This window comes from Gigantopelta aegis, chromosome 7 (assembly GCF_016097555.1).
Source record: "Gigantopelta aegis isolate Gae_Host chromosome 7, Gae_host_genome, whole genome shotgun sequence".
NCBI lineage: Eukaryota > Metazoa > Mollusca > Gastropoda > Neomphalida > Peltospiridae > Gigantopelta > Gigantopelta aegis.
The window spans coordinates 39,849,955-39,867,735 of NC_054705.1; the positions used below are offsets into that span (position 1 = coordinate 39,849,955).

At 37.9% G+C, this 17,781-nt stretch overlaps 1 protein-coding gene across 2 annotated transcripts in view; it reads right to left on the reverse strand.

Annotated features, from left to right (window-relative positions):
- LOC121377787 (rho GTPase-activating protein 18-like) overlaps positions 1–15,335 on the reverse strand; it is a 67,702-nt gene extending 52,367 nt beyond the window's left edge. For both annotated transcript variants that reach the window (XM_041505878.1, XM_041505877.1), the window contains exon 1: positions 14,855–15,335. The gene's annotated coding sequence lies outside the window, so the exon portion shown is untranslated. The remainder of the gene's footprint in view (positions 1–14,854) is intronic.
- Between the last annotated feature and the right edge of the window lie 2,446 nt (positions 15,336–17,781).

A 17,781-nucleotide genomic window follows, 5' to 3' on the forward strand; every position in this document is an offset into this window, starting at 1 on the left:
AAAATGACACCTTGCAAGACAACCAGAAAACACTGCTAAGCATCGATGTAGTGAACCACTTATCATTGAACAAAAACACGAAGGGTGTTTGGGGTTACAGTAAAATGTGGAATCATAAAATTTTATTATAAAATGGAAGAGGAATTGTATTACATCATTTATAAACAGTGCATGTACCAGTGCAAAAAAAAAGAAGAAAAAAGTTTTGTTTTGTTTAACGACACCACTGGAGCACATCGATTAATTAATCATTGGCTATTGGTAATTGAATGTGGAAACATTTGGTAATTCTGACTCGTAGTCATCAGAGGAAACACGCTACATTTTTTTCTAATGCAGAAAGGGATCTTTTATATGCACTTTCCCACAGACAGGAAAACACATACCATAGCCTTTGTCCAGTTGTGGTGCACTGGTTGGAACGAGAAAAAACCCCACTCAGCTGAATGGATCCACTGAAGTGGTTCGACAGTACAAAACAAGTATTAGTACCCGTATGGTTACAAATATCTTGGTACATATCAAAGTGATATGTCCCATTATAAAAGAAAGAAATGTTTTATTTAACGACACACTCAACACATTTTATTTACGGTTATATGGCGTCAGACATATGGTTAAGGACCACACAGATTTTGAGAGGAAACCCGCTGTCGCCACTACATGGGCTACTCTTCCGATTAGCAGCAAGGGCCCTTTTATTTGCACTTCCCACAGACAGGATAGCACAAACCATGGCCTTTGTTGAACCAGTTATGGATCACTGGTCGGTGCAAGTGGTTTACACCTACCCACTGAGCCTTGCGGAGCACTCACTCAGGGTTTGGAGTTGGTATCTGGATTAAAAATCCCATGCCTCGACTGGGATCCGAACCCAGTACCTACCAGCCTGTAGACCGATGGCTTGCCACGACGCCACCGAGGCCGGTTATCCCACTATAAATGCCAAGTGATACGTAACACTTCAACATCACATGATGACGTCATGAACTGGCACACTACAACCTTAATGAAACAAACTGAGTGATGTAAATTAAGATCGATTATGGATAAAAAAAACAGGATATTAAACTCGCTACCATTTTTCCATTAGTAGCAAGGGATCTTTTATATGCACCATCCCACAGACAGGGTGGCACATACCATGGCCTTTGATATACTACACGTGGTGCACTGGCTAGAATGAGAACTTGCCCAATGGGCCCACCGATGGGGATCAATCCAAAACTGACTGCGCATCAACCGAGCACTCTAAAGCAATTCAAAGGTCAAGGGGTAAATTGCAATGAAAGTATGATGCATTGCAAAAAAAAAAGTCAGGAATTTGTTTTTCGTTTATATATTTCCTAAGTTCAAGGGCTATAACTCTGTGAAAAATGGGCACTCCTCTCAATGGGATTGGGTTTTTTCCCATTCCAGTCTCAAATGATGGAAGCAGGTTTCTCTCAACAAAACATCGAAATAACCATATTATGTCCGACACCAAACAGCCATAGTTTAAAATGTACTGAGGTGTAGTTAGACAAACATTCCTTTCCTTTCCTAACTAAGTGTTAAAATAACCATAGTATGTTAGACACCCAAACAGCCATAGTTTAAAACGTACTGTGATGTCATTAAACAAACATTCCTTTCCTTTCCTAACTAAGTGTTAAAATAACCATAGTATGTTAGACACCCAAATAGCCATAGTTTAAAACATACTGTGATGTCATTAAACAAACATTCCTTTCCTTTCCTAACTAAGTGTTAAAATAACCATAGTATGTTAGACACCAAACAGCCATAGTTTAAAACATACTGTGATGTCATTAAACAAACATTCCTTTCCTTTCCTAAGTGTTAAAATAACCATAGTATGTTAGACACCAAACAGCCATAGTTTAAAACATACTGTGATGTCATTAAACAAACATTCCTTTCCTTTCCTAAGTGTTAAAATAACCATAGTATGTTAGACACCAAACAGCCATAGTTTAAAACGTACTGTGATGTCATTAAACAAACAGGGCGGGACGTAGCCCAGTGGTAAAGCGTTCGCTTGATGCGCTGTCCACCTGGGATCGATCCCTGTCAATGGGCCCATTTGGCTATTTCTCACTCCAGCCAGTGCACCACAACTGGTACATCAAAGGCTGTGATATGTGTTATCCTGTCTATGGGATGGTGCATATAAAAGATCCCTTGTTACTAATGGGGATAAATGTAGTGGATTTCTTCTCTAAGACTATATGTGAAAAATTACCAAAAGTTTGATATCCAATAGCTGATGATTTATAAATCAATGTGCTCTAGTAGTGTCGATAAACAAAACAATTACTTTAACTTTAAGCAAAGATTCCTTTCCTATCATTTCTTTTTAAATGCAAACTCTTTTTTTTTAAATTTCAATCAGGCACATTTCTGCACCCTTGCACTGGCGTAGGAAGGGGTGGGGGGGATGTCCTCCCAACTTTTCAGATATTTTGCTTTATATTTGCTTTATAATAGAATAAAAGTGTGTATATAAAAAAAGTGTGCCCCCCACTTTTTGCCACCTTCCTACACCATTGCCATGTAGTTTTCAAATGGTGCACTTATAAGGACTATTCCACAATATTTAGAGGGAAGAAAGGGTTAATTTAATTTTTAGGTCAGTGCCTGACATCAAACAGCATCGCCACACTGATAAAAAAACAAGTGTGCCGTGGTGTGGAAGTGTGTCGATGATGTGTCCGGGTTGACCGCTGTGGTCAGTGCTATCCGGTCACTGGCGATTTGCTTGGACGTGTTAATTCCATCCACTTTGATGAAACTGTTCAAACTAAACTGTGTGCTGAGACCTCGCACGATAATTTACTGTTCACACTTGCGTGTCAAAGACGTGTACACACAACAAGAAAATAAAACAAACGTTGTGCAGACAATTACAATGAAATAAATTAGGTGTTAAATTATAAATATTTATTACAGGCTGTTCACTGACTTTATTGAATTTTATTTAAAGTATACAAAAGGTTTTTCTTTTCTTTTTTTCTCTACCCTCTGCCCTTCATAACAGTGTACCCAGTATATTAATAAAAATGATGATTTTGCAAAGTAATCTTTTTAATTTCAAGTTGATTATTTATTTTTTTAATTTTAATTTTCAAATACAGTGAAAACGCTATGCCCCACTGCTTAAGGGACTGCAACATGTAGCTTACAGTTAAAAAAAGTTTTTTTTTCCCTTCCTACCCTCTATATAACTGGAACAAAGAAATTAAGGCTGATTTTGCAATGTAATCTTTTATTGAATTTTTTTTTCATTTTAAATTTTCAGACAATGGTAGGAAAGACTTCCGAATGTTCCTGCATGCATTACTAACCCTAACCCTACACCTACATTGTAAGCCTGAATGAACTGAATGCTGGAACGTTAGGAAGTCTTGCCCAATGGGAAAACTCCGACAAAGGCATTTGGGTCATAAAAGTTCTCTTGTTGCTAATTAATGGTGGAAAAAATTTAGCAAATTTCCCCTGAAGGCTATATATTATATGTCAGAATTAACAAATGTGTGAAATACATCACCTGATGCTTAATAAATCAACGTGTTTTAGTCACATTATAAAACAAAACTTATTTTACAGGGCTATAGCTCTGGCATTTGCCAGATTTGCCAATTGCAAATTTTGAAAGTAGTTGGCGAATTTTGAAAGTAGTTGGCGAATTTTATTTTAATTTGGCGAAATAATATCATGTAAAAATTTACATTTTTTAGAAAGTAACTGACGATTTCTGCAATTTTTTAAGTTTAATAGACAATTTGGCAAAATAATTTCATGTAAAAAGTGACATTTTTTAAAGAAAGTAACTGGCAATTTCTGCAAGAAAGAAAGAAATGTTTTATTTAACAATGCACTCAACACATTTTATTTATGGTTATATGGCATCAGACACATGGTTAAGGACCACACAGATTTTGAGAGGAAACCCGCTGTCGCCACTTCATGGGCTACTATTTCTGATTAGCAACAAGGGATCTTTTATTTGCGCTTCCCACAGGCAGGATAGCACAAACCATGGCCTTTGTTGAACCAGTTATGGATCACTGGTCAGTGCAAGTGGTTTACACCTACCCATTGAGCTTTGCGGAACACTCACTCAGGGTTTGGAGTTTGTACCATGCCTCAACTGGGATCCGAACCCAGTACCTACCAGCTTGTAGACCGATGGCCTAACCACGACGCCACCGAGGCCAGCAATTTTAGAAGTTTAATAGACAATTTGGAGAAACATTTTGCTCACCCAGAGTTAGCTGTGCTTTGAATGAAGACCGTACACGTCAGAATTAACACATGTTTGACATCCAATAACTGATGATGAGTAAATGTGCTCTAGTGGTACAGAACATTTTGTTCTGATAATTTTCATTACAAACAATAAGTTTGTTTTCCCATTAACTAGTAGCAAGGGATCTTTTATTTCCACCATCCAACAGACAGGACTGCACATACCACTGCCTTTGATATACCAGTTGTGGTGCACTGGCTGGAACGAGAAATAGCCCGATGGGCCACTGATGGGGATTGATTCTATACTGACTGTGCATCAAGCGAGTGCCGCCTTACCATTGAACTATGTCCAACTTTCTGCCATATTTACCACCAAAAAAAAAAAAAAAATAATAATAATAATAAATAAAAATATAAAAACCCACTCCAGAAGGCATGTCATATTTTACTTACTATTTTTAGTCCTGGTGTGTCAAGGACGGCATGTTTAAACTTTCTTATAATTATATAGTGAATGAACGAATGAATGAATGAACAAACAAACGAATGAATGGATGAATTGGTGGATGAATGGATGAATTGATGAATTGGTGAATGGATGAATGAATGGGCTAATGTGTGAATGAATGAATGGATGAATGGTGGATGGATGGATGACTGACTGGACGAATTGGTGGATGGATGGATGGATAAAATGAAGGATGGATAATTGGATGAATTAATGGATGAATTGATACATGAATTAACAAATGAAAGAATAAATAAACGGATGGATGGATGGATGTATTGATGGATGGATAGTATGGAGGGACTGACAGACGGACATACAAACAAACAAGCAAATGAACAAATAAATAAATGCACTGTTAAATCTGTACTCTGGCATGATCCTGATATTGAAGTCAAACCATAGGCATAGGCTAAGGGTGGATCCGGTGTGTGTGTGTGTGTGTGTGTGTGTGTGTGTGTGTGTGTGTGTGTGTGTGTGTGTGTGCGTGTGCGTGTGCGTGTGCGTGTGCGTGTGTGTGTGTGAGAAACAGTTTTTTGACAGTGGTGGAGTGGAGTAATGTTAAACGTGCACATTCAGAGCAAGCTGTTGTAGCGCACACTTGTCTTGGGTACCGGACCGGCATCAGTGCAATATTAAGCTATTCATACAGCAGACTTGAAATAAAAAATGTAAACAAAAGGGTCTGCTATTTTGAACACACACACTCACACCCCGGTTCAGTCCAGACTAAGCCCCTGCAAACTGGCCGGATTTGTCACCAGGTGCTATGATTAGTGTCTCAGTTCGAGCTAAACAGCACTCGGATGGGATCACAAAGGATTACTCAGATGTTTCTGTTACAAATGGCTGCAGTGTTACCATGGTAATAAGCCGCTGTTGTTCTTGTTGATCATGAATTGAGCTGGCCAAAACCAAAGTTAGAAAGTCGTCAGCTATTTTTGTTTTTTTGGAACAACAGCAATCAAGCAATGGCAATGCATGCTCAGACTGAAAAGATTTTAATTTTTGTCAATTTTCAAATATGTAGAGAGAGTATTTCCTTGAAAATGGTTAAAATGATGGACCCAAGATTTTAAACACTGATGAGTATTTTTCACTGTTATTTTTAACAAACGAATTTCAATCAGACATTACTTACATTTTCTTGTTTAGATTATTCATTGCCGTACATCAGACATGTTTCTGGTCATTCTGGCATTTCTAATACCACAAAATGCCCTTTTTATATTTTCTTGTTTAGATTATTCATTGCCGTACATCAGACATGTTTCTGGTCATTCTGGCATTTCTAATACCACAAAATGCCCTTTTCATATTTTCTTGTTTAGATTATTCATTGCCGTACATCAGACATGTTTCTGGTCATTCTGGCATTTCTAATACCACAAAATACACTTTTCATATTTTCTTGTTTAGATTATTCATTGCCGTACATCAGACATGTTTCTGGTCATTCTGGCATTTCTAATACCACAAAATACACTTTTCATATTTTCTTGTTTAGATTATTAATTGCCGTACATCAGACATGTTTCTGGTCATTCTGGCATTTCTAATACCACAAAATGCCCTTTTCATATTTTCTTGTTTAGATTATTCATTGCCGTACATCAGACATGTTTCTGGTCATTCTGGCATTTCTAATACCACAAAATACACTTTTCATATTTTCTTGTTTAGATTATTCATTGCCGTACATCAGACATGTTTCTGGTCATTCTGGTGTTTCTAATACCACAAAATGCCCTTTTCATATTTTCAAAGATGCATGTACAATATACATGTACCTTTTGAGTAGTAATGGTTATGGAATGAAGGAATGAATGTTTAATGACACCCCAGCACAAAAATACACATCGGCTATTGGGAAAGGAATTTTTTTTATTTAACGACGCACTCAACACATTTTATTTACAGTTATATGGCATCAGACATACAGTTAAGGACCACACAGATATTGAGAGAGGAAACCCACTTTCGCCACATCATGGGCTACTCTTTCCGATTAGCAGCAAGGGATCTTTTATATGCACCATCCCACAGACAGATAGTATATACCACGGCCTTTTATCACCAGTTGTGGAGCACTGGCTGGAATGAGAAATAGCCCAATGGGTCTACCGATGGGGCTCGATCCTAGACCAACTGTGCATCAAGTGAATGCTTTACTACTGTTATGGAGATAAGCTATAGTCTTATTTAAAGGGACACATCCTAGTTTTTAAACACTAAGGCATATTTTTTTCACTATTACTGCTGTTGTTGATAACTGAAATCATACTTCGCTTAGATTTTATGGTTTAGATTATTAATTTTCGTACATTTGAAGTGTCTTTGGTCATCCTGGTGTTTTTAATATCACAAACTGCATTTCTCATATTTTTAAAAACGCACGTGCGTCGGCGAAGTAACTGTTATGGAGTCTTAGTCTATTTTTAGAGGGTATTTCACCGTTTCAAAGTCACAGACTCATGCTTCACTCATTTGTAACTTTATCCAAATGTGTTACAGGTTTGTAGATTAACTAAACTTAGTGTTAATTTCCCTGTTTCAACATCACATACTCTTGTTTACCTCTATTATAACTTTATTTATGTGTCACAGGTTTGTAGTTTAACCAAACTTAATGTTAATTTTTCACAGGTTAAAACTAGGGTTTGTGCCTTTAAAATGTTTTCAATGTAAACAAACGTGTATGAGCCATGAGCTGGATACTAAACATAGCCACTTTGCATAAAACTTAGCAGTTCACTGATTTGGCAATATGTGCAGGGATATCCCTTATCAAGCTATACTTATAGTCTGTCTCATCATTCTATAACAATGTTTTTTGCAAATAATTTCAGTTTGGTTTGACGTAAGAAGAAAAGTAAAAGTGTTTTGGAAATAACAAAAAATTACTATTTTTGTGTGCAATTTACAAATCAATCGGCTCAGTAATAAATAACTTGTAGTAAATTCCATAGTATGAAAAAAAGGTGTTCCCTGTGGGATGGACTATAATAGTTTGGGTGTTGTTGGGGGTTTTGGGATTTAAAAAAAAAATACATACTTAAAATAATAAAAATAAAAACACACACTTTTGTGGTGTTTTTTATATTGATGACTCATAAATAAATGTTTCATAGATACACTTCTTTTCTACACACACTCATTAAATTTTCTTTTAGGAGCATTTACAATTGGGGGTGGGGGTTAATAATAGCAGCATCCAAATATTACCCAGGAATCCTTAAAAAACATAAATATTACCCAGGAATCCGTAAAACCCTCCAAATACTACACAGGAATGAATCCGTAAAACCCTCCAAATACTACACAGGAATGCCTAAATCCCTCCAAATATTACCCAGGAATCCTTTAAACCCTCCAAATATTACCCAGAAATCCTTAAAAACCTCCAAATATTACCCAGGAATCCCTAAATCCCTCCAAACATTACCCAGGAATCCTTAAAAACCTCCAAATATTACCCAGGAATCCCTAAATCCCTCCAAACATTACCCAGGAATCCCTAAAACCCTCCAAACATTACCCAGGAATCCCTAAAACCCTCCAAATATTACCCAGAAATCCTTAAAACCCTCCAAATATTACCCAGAAATCCTTAAAACAATCCAAATATTACCCAGGAATCCCTAAAATCATAAAAATATTACCCAGGAATCCCTAAAACCCTCCAAACAATACCCAGGAATCCCTAAAACTCTCCAAATATTACCCAGAAATCCTTAAAACCCTCCGCCAACTACTTTTACTCTGGTCACACCATTCACACAATCAGTAAAAACCCAGCTTCCAGCTGTCACCATGTCTAGTTGTTTTATCATTGATATCCAGGGCAACCAACGTAACAGGATTTGTTTCTGGAATTTCATTTGAATACATGTACAACGTATTTGTATAATAAAGCATGCGAAAAACACTTCTTGTTAACATAAAATTACGTTACAAATAAATAATGAAACATCTCCATTATTGCCATTGGTTGTCTTAATATTGGGGCAGTCCTAATACTATCTTACAACATTAATAATGAATGAATGAATGAATGAATGAATGAATGAATGAATGAATGAATGAATGAATGAATGAATGAATGAATGGTTTAACGACACACCAGCACAAAAATATACATCAGCTATTGGGTGTCACAAATGATATGTAAATGAAAGTATTTAATTTTAAAGCATTAATAATGAAAACAGGTTTTTTTTTTATTGTTTAGTACATACAGGAAACATTTTGTTTTCAAAATCTTAATTAGCAGTATTTCTATTAAAGTGAAAATTGATTACTAACTTCTGTTTAATGCTTTAAAATTGTGTAGCTATCTCTGAAACTTGTGATAAATCATAGGAGTAAGAAGTTAAAGATTGTTTTTGTTTAACGACACCACTGGAGCACACTGATTTATTAACCATCGGCTATTGGATGTCAAACATTTTTGTAATTGTAATTTTAGTTTTAGAGGAAACCCGCTACATTTTTCCATTAGTAGCAAAAGATATTTTATATGCACCATCCCACAGACAGGATAGCACATACCACGGTCTTTGATATACCAGTCGTGGTGCCCCCTGTCCCCACTTCCGATGCCTATAGAAATATAGATCATGTATTACACACCTCAGAGGAAGGGACATAGCTCAGCTCAGAGGTAAAGCACCCACTTGATGCGCAATCAGTTTGGGATCAATCCCTGTCGGTGGACACATTGGGCTATATTTTGTTCCAAATATATATATATATATATATATATATACACATATACATCTATACATATCTATATCTATATCAAAGGCTGTGGTATGTGCTATTCTGTCTGTGGGATGGTGCCGTGTTCTCGAGGTGTGAAAATTAAAGGAGGGCAGCTGCGCAGCACCATACCTTTAAAAAAAAAAAAGAAAAAAAAAAGGGGGAGCTTGATTACCATATTCTTGTGTGTTGGCAGACTTTGTGAAAAGACATACTCCTTATTTTGCCTACAAAAAAGTACAAAAAGGTCTATACGAGATACAAGCAGACTTGTCTTTTAACCAAAGATGTTATCGGTCTGACATTCATGGGCAGTTCCTGTTTTGCTGAACCGATCAAAGTTTTAATTTTATTACCAGGTGCTTATAAAAAATCCCTTGCTACTAATTGGAAAATGTAGCTAGTTTTCTAAGACTATAGGTCAAAATTACCAAATATTTGACATTCAATAGCCGATGCTTAATACATGTATTTATATCTGCTCTAGTGGTGTTGTTAAACAAAACAAACTTTTAACTTTAACATTACACCCTTCAGCATCCTTGTCAGGTTGTCAGCTACACTGTGTTGACTTATAAAACTGCTATATCGGTGTCGGCAGTGAACTGGTATTAACAAAGGTATTAAATTTAACTCTAATAATAAACAAGTGTCACACTTCCTTCAACGTTACATGTATTTGTGAGCCTGTATCACTATCAGGGTCGTAGCTAGTGGGGGGTGGGGGGCAAAGGTGGTAGTTGTCCCCTCCAACAAAAAAAAGTTTAACATGACAATTTACTGGTTACTGATATTGATGTTTTAAATATACATGTAATCTTACTGAAATGGCTGTAAAATGGTACATGTATTTCAGAGCCTCTAGATTTTGAAATTTCCTGGTGGGCATAATACCAGATCCCTAGTGTCTTGTGCCTTCAATGCTCGTTGGTACCAAGAATTCATCTGCCGCCACCCCCCTCCCTCCCCCAAACACACACACAAAATCCTAGCTACAGCCGTGACTATCCTACTGATGTAGGAAGTGGGGGAGGGGCCAAGGGGGGAATGTGCCCCCACCCACTTTTCAGAAATTTTGCTTTATATTTACTTTATAATAGTGTAAAAGTGTGTAAATATAAAAGTGTGCCCCCCCCCCCCCCCACCACCACTTTTTGGCACCTTCCTACGCCACTACAGTATCCCTTTTATAATAACAAGTCTCAATTTAGACAATAGTGTACTAGGCATCATTGGTATCCACCATGACGTAAATAGCCATAATCAAGATGAATGGGCAACGTTTGGGTCACATGTACGTGACTGCAGCTAATCGTGACTGCAGCTAATCATTACGTTTGTTTACATCGGTTGGGGGCGGGACATAGCCCAGTGGTAACAAGCTCGCGTGATGTGCAGTCGATTTGGGTCCATTTGGGCTATTTCTCGTTCCAGCCAGTGCATCACGACTGGTATATCAAAGGCTGTGGTATGTGCTACCCTGTCTGTGGGGTGGTGCATATAAAAGACGTCATTTTGTCATCTCCTTCTAGTTGTCGCTAAAACATTCTGAGTTGTGTCTTGTTATTCATAAAGAAAACAACAATAATATGAATAATAAAGAAATTATTACACTTGTGTGTGAGTCGTACCGATTTTACGAAACTTGTGTCAGGATTCATGCATTACCCTCGCTCTCGCTTGGGCAATACCAAAATGCTGACACACATTTCATAAAATCAGTACAACACACAAGCTTGTATAATAATCTCTGTTTATTACACCCTTGTTATTATACACTTGTTATTACACCCTTGTTATTACACATGTTATTACACCCTTGTTATTACACCCTTGGTATTGCATGTGTGCTTCATATCATTTTATAACTCGGTTATGTTGAACAATATGGGTAATAATGCTGCATATTAAGCAAATATCAATGCCATTACTGTTCATCATTAATTTTACAGAATTCAAGTTTCTCTTCACACAGAAAAATGAACGAGTAAAAGGATGCGGAACAACCCAGTACATAATCATGAAGTTGTAGGTTCTGTTCATGCGTTTGTTAGAACAACTTTCTTTGATGGGCCGATAAAATAAACAGCCACACAATAGAAGATAGTTTTCATGTTCAGTGTTCAAAAGATTTGTTTGTTTGTTTTGTTTAACTACACCACTAAAGCACATTGATTTATTCTTCATTGGCTATTGGATGTCAAACATTTGGTAATTCTGTAATATAATCTTAGAGATGAAACCCTCTACATATTTCCATTAGTAGTGAGGGATCTTTTACACGCACCATCCCACAGACAGGACAGCACATACATTGACCTTTGATATACCACTTGTGGTGCACCAGCTGGAATACCCCACCAAGCTACACACACACACACACACACACACACGTAGTGTTCGACAAATCTTTGAGAAAGTTACTAGCCCTCACAGATACTGTGGCTAGCAGGCACAACAGAAACAAGTAGACATGGGGGGGGGGGGGGAGGCAGCTGACTGAGATCGATGGTTCAAAGCAAAGTTCCTAGGGGGTTCTATGGTATGTTTTCCCATAAAATTTCGAAAACTAGATGTCCTGAAATGCAATTTCCTGCATTCTACATATAAAATTAATCTCTGCCTTAACATTTGATACAAATAATATTTTTAATTCAGAATAATTATTGGGTGGCTCTAGCCTGCCCCACCTGCTCTGCCGTGTCTGGCTAATGTCCTGTGTATTATGGTAATACAGTTGACAATTTCCACTAGTCCAGACCAAACATTAACTTGGCCGGGACTAGATTGTGGTAGTCCCACTTCCATAGCTAGTGATATTCAGTGTTGGGCTAGTAAATAACTACTATTGCCATGCCAGACAAGGCTTCTAGATTATGGTAGCCCCACTCCCATGGCTAGTGATATTCAGTGTTGGGCTAGTAAATACCTACTACTGCCATGCCCGACGGGACTTCTAGATTATGGTAGCCCCACTCCCATGGCTAGTGATATTCAGTGTTGGGCTAGTAAATAACTACTACTGCCATGCCCGACGGGACTTCTAGATTATGGTAGCCCCACTCCCATGGCTAGTGATATTCAGTGTTGGGCTAGTAAATAACTACTACTGCCATGCCCGACGGGACTTCTAGATTATGGTAGCCCCACTCCCATGGCTAGTGATATTCAGTGTTGGGCTAGTAAATAACTACTAATGCCATGCCCGACGGGACTTCTAGATTGTGGTAGCCCCACTCCCATGGCTAGTGATATTCAGTGTTGGGCTAGTAAATAACTACTAATGCCATGCCCGACGGCTAGTGAATTTTTCTTTGTCAAATACTGCAGTTAAGTCTTATTTTGTAAATATGAATATCCTGCCCCCACCCCAACCCCCAATCTTAGCGTTTTTAAGTTCTATCTCCCTATTTATGTGACATATCTGATTATTACTATTATTTAGTAAAATTGTATTAACTTAAACTAAAGTAGGGCTAGTGAATTTTTAATTGTGGCTAGTAAAACAAAGCACTGATCCCATGGCTAGTGGATTTAAAAAAAATTCTAGAAACCCTGCAGTGCATCACAAAGTTCTGGTATATCAAAGGCCGTGGTATGTGCTCTTCTGTCTGTTGGATTGTGCATATAAAAGATCCCTTGCTACTAATGGAAATATGTAGCAGGTTTCCTCTCTATGACTGCACGTCAAAACGACCATATGTTTGACATCCAAATAGCCGATGATTACGGTAATAAATCAATGTGCTCTAGTGATGTCGTTAAACAAAACAAACTCTTACACATGCCTATACAAGTAACACATAACCCTGTAGACAGGTGTAGACTATATGAACGTAAAAAGTTTAAGTGTTATCAGTGGAACAATGTAGAGTAACAGCAGTTCATCAAGATAAAACTTCAATGTAGGTTTATCTTGATGAACTAATCGAGGGGGAGGATAACACTTCAATGTAGGTTTATCTTGATGAACTAATCGAGGGGGTGGATAAAACTTCAATGTAGGTTTATCTTGATGAACTAATCGAGGGGGGGGATAAAACTTCAATGTAGGTTTATCTTGATGAACTAATCGAGGGGGTGGATAAAACTTCAATGTAGGTTTATCTTGATGAACTAATCGAGGGGGAGGATAAAACTTCAATGTAGGTTTATCTTGATGAACTAATCGAGGGGGAGGATAAAACTTCAATGTAGGTTTATCTTGATGAACTAATCGAGGGGGTGGATAAAACTTCAATGTAGGTTTATCTTGATGAACTAATCGAGGGGGTGGATAAAACTTCAATGTAGGTTTATCTTGATGAACTAATCGAGGGGGTGGATAAAACTTCAATGTAGGTTTATCTTGATGAACTAATCGAGGGGGAGGATAAAACTTCAATGTAGGTTTATCTTGACGAACTAATCGAGGGGGTGGATAAAACTTCAATGTAGGTTTATCTTGACGAACTAATCGAGGGGGTGGATAAAACTTCAATGTAGGTTTATCTTGACGAACTAATCGAGGGGGAGGATAAAACTTCAATGTAGGTTTATCTTGACGAACTAATCGAGGGGGTGGATAAAACTTCAATGTAGGTTTATCTTGACGAACTAATCGAGGGGGTGGATAAAACTTCAATGTAGGTTTATCTTGACGAACTAATCGAGGGGGAGGATAAAACTTCAATGTAGGTTTATCTCGACGAACTAATCGAGGGGGAGGATAAAACTTCAATGTAGGTTTATCTTGACGAACTAATCGAGGGGGAGGATAAAACTTCAATGTAGGTTTATCTCGATGAACTAATCGAGGGGGAGGATAAAACTTCAATGTAGGTTTATCTCAATGAACTAATCGAGGGGGAGGGATTGAGCTCAGTCGGACTCGGTTGAGTGCTTGCCTGAGGTGCTTGTGTTGCAAGATCTAACCACCTCAGTGGATCCATTCATCTGATTTTTTTCCCTTGTTCCAACCAGTGTACCACAGCTGATTAAAGGCTGTGGTATATGATTTCCTGTCTGTGGAAAATTGCATCTAAAAGATCCCTTGATGCTAATGGAAAAATGTAGGGGGAAAAATGTAGCGGTTTCCCCTGATGACTACATGTCATAATTACCAAATGTTTGACATCCAATAGCCCATGATTAATTAATCAATGTGCTCTAGTGGTGTTGTTAAACAAAACAAAGGTTTTACTCATGGAGTGTACATACTACATACTAGGCCCTACATGCAGTTTGTTGATATTATGTCAAATCACATACAAGACAAAACAATTGAATAAAAGGTTTTTCTCCTTTCTTTTCTTATTTTTAACATTTAAATTAAATATTAATCAAACTTACCTGTAGAAGTATATCTTAGTACATAACAGGTGTACACAGTAACGGAATCGGCGTGTTTTCGCAGTGCACCTGATTCTGACAGTCGGGTCTGGCCGTGAGATTTCTAGAGACCTGCATCGGTCAACCACTGTAACTGTTACTGGATGTCAAACCAGAAACATCAACATCACACACTCAGAGTGACACTGCGACACAGGTAAAACCGCCTTCCAGGCGAGTTTATCAATAAACCGACTGACGAGTGCCAATATATCCGCTAGGGAGAGAGATTCTTCTTTTCTGTTTTTAAATAACGTCTGTTACGCTAGACACATTGACCTAGGAGAGAAGTTAAAAGAAAACACTCTGACCGGAACAGCCCCGCTCTATTGAAGTACAAGGTAACTACCGACAGGTGAAAAAACTACTCGCTAGACCGCTATCTCGCTTTCGCTGCGCGCTGACATTTTCACGTTTCATGTCCAGTTTAACAATGTTTGACGCCAAATAGCCAGTGGTTAATAAATCCATGTGCTCTGGTTATATGAACATATATATGAGAATCAGAGTACAATAATTTAATTGAGGGCGTTACCAGCTAGACGGGCGGGTCGTAGACCTGTGGTGAAGCGCTCGCCTGATGCGCTGTCGGTCCAGGATCGATCCTCGTCAGTGGGCCCGTTGGGCTATTTCTCGCTAGTCAGTGCACCACGACTGGTATATCAAATGCCGAGGTATGTGGTATCCTATCTGTGGGATGGTATATAGATCTATAAAAGATCCTTTGCTACTAATGGAAAAATGTAGTGGGTATATCCTCTTTACGATTATTTTGGTCAACATTAATGCTCTAGTGGTGTCGTTAAACAAAACAAACTATACTATGCTATTACCAGCTAGACAAAAAATAAAACATGCACATAATTAAGTGGGGGCATGTCCCTGTTTTGGGTCAATTCAAAGTGATTAATTTTGTCTTTGTGAAAGGTGAGAAGTTTTAATTTGTACATCAACACCGCCGACCTACATTTAAGTTACATTAAAGGGACATTCCTGAGTTTACTGCATTGTATGATGTTTCCGACTAATAAAATATTTTTACGATTAAACTTACATATTAAATATATTTTCTTGTTTAGAATATCAGTGTCTGTATATTCAATGTGTTTCTGGTCGTCTTAATATGTGTAAGAAGCCCAAACTGAATTGCGACGTCAAATAATTTCGTACGTACGAAAAATACATATTTGAGGAAATAACATGAAATGTAACCTAGTACAAATATCAGAACGATCAGAAACACATTTAATATGCAGTCACTAATATTTTATGCAGAAAAATATATTCGATATGTAATTACAATCGTTAAAAAGTCTCTGGTAGTCGATAACATCTTTAAAATTGCAGCAAACTCAGGAATGTCCTTTTATTGTAAAATCCGCACCTAAAAAAAGACGCCTTTTTATTTTACACACACACAAACGCCATCTCCACCCCCGCTCTTGCTATGACAGGGCCGTAGCTAGGATTTTTTGTTTGGGGGGGGGGGGGGGCAACTGGGTAGTTAATAGTCTAAAACTCCTTTTCTTTAAGTTTCTATAATGCTTTACGAATTTTTTCGGGGGGGGGGGCGACTGCCCCCCTTGCCCCCCTGCTAGCTACGGCCCTGTATGAGTTATGTTTTGTCAAAACCAAACAGGGCGGAATCACTTAATAACATTATATACTATATGAACCACTCACCAAACCAGTTTTGTATTACAAGTTATTTTTGCTTCAAAACGATGTGTTATATGTACATATACATACTATAGTAGATATAGATTTGTTTTCATTATTTACACTTGCGTAAGAAACAGTCTATTTTTGAAGACCTATCGCCCACCGTGCAAAGAGATTATAATGGCGCAGACCCTAGTTTTAACTCGTAAAAATGGACACTAAGTTTAGTTAATCTACAAACCTGTAACACACATGGATAAAGTTACAACAGAGTGAAAGAAGAGTCTGTGACGTTAAAACCGGAAAATATCCTTAAACATAGACTAGAACTCGAATCAATAACCGATACTTCTCAGACGCATGTGCGTTTTTAAAAATATGAAAAAATGCATCTTGTGATATTAGAAACAACAAGATGACCAGAAACACTTCGGTTCTACGGAAATGGAAAATCAAAACAATAAAATATAAGTAGTGTTTGATTTCAGTGATCATAAACGGCTCTAATAGTGAAACATATGTTGTAGTGTTTAAACACTAGGGTCCGTCTCTTTAACTCCTCACGATATAGCTCATACGATAGAATAGAAAGAAAGAAAGAAATGTTTTATTTAACGACGCACTCAACACGTTTTATTTACGGTTATATGGCGTCAGACATATGGTTAAGGACCACAGTTTTTGAGAGGAAACCCGCTGTCGCCACTACATGGGCTACTCTTTCCGATTATTTTATTTGCGCTTCCCACAGGCAGGATAGCACAAACCATGGCCTTTGTTGAACCAGTTATGGATCATTGGTCGGTGCAAGTGGTTTACACCTACCCATTGAGCCTTGCGGAGCACTCACTCAGGGTTTGGAGTCAGTATCTGGATTAAAAATCCCATGCCTCGACTGGGATCTGAACCCAGTACCTACCAGCCTGTAGACCGAACGATAGAATAGATTCTATACGTTTGTATAGTGGCATTGAACTGCCATTGGCATAACGACCTAATTTAGGGTGTAGGTTAGGGTTAGGGTCATGCTTAATAGGCTCAAACGGTCAACTGACACGATGAAGTTGACCAACTCCATGGTTGCATTGTATTTTCCCTAACTGCAAACCTACAATGGGCGCGATTTTGTAAACCAAAAGCTATTCCTCAGACTTTTTTGGGGGGTTCCACCACTTGCCGATCCGCTGGACACGGTCCTGAATGTCCAAAAATACGATAACATTGCT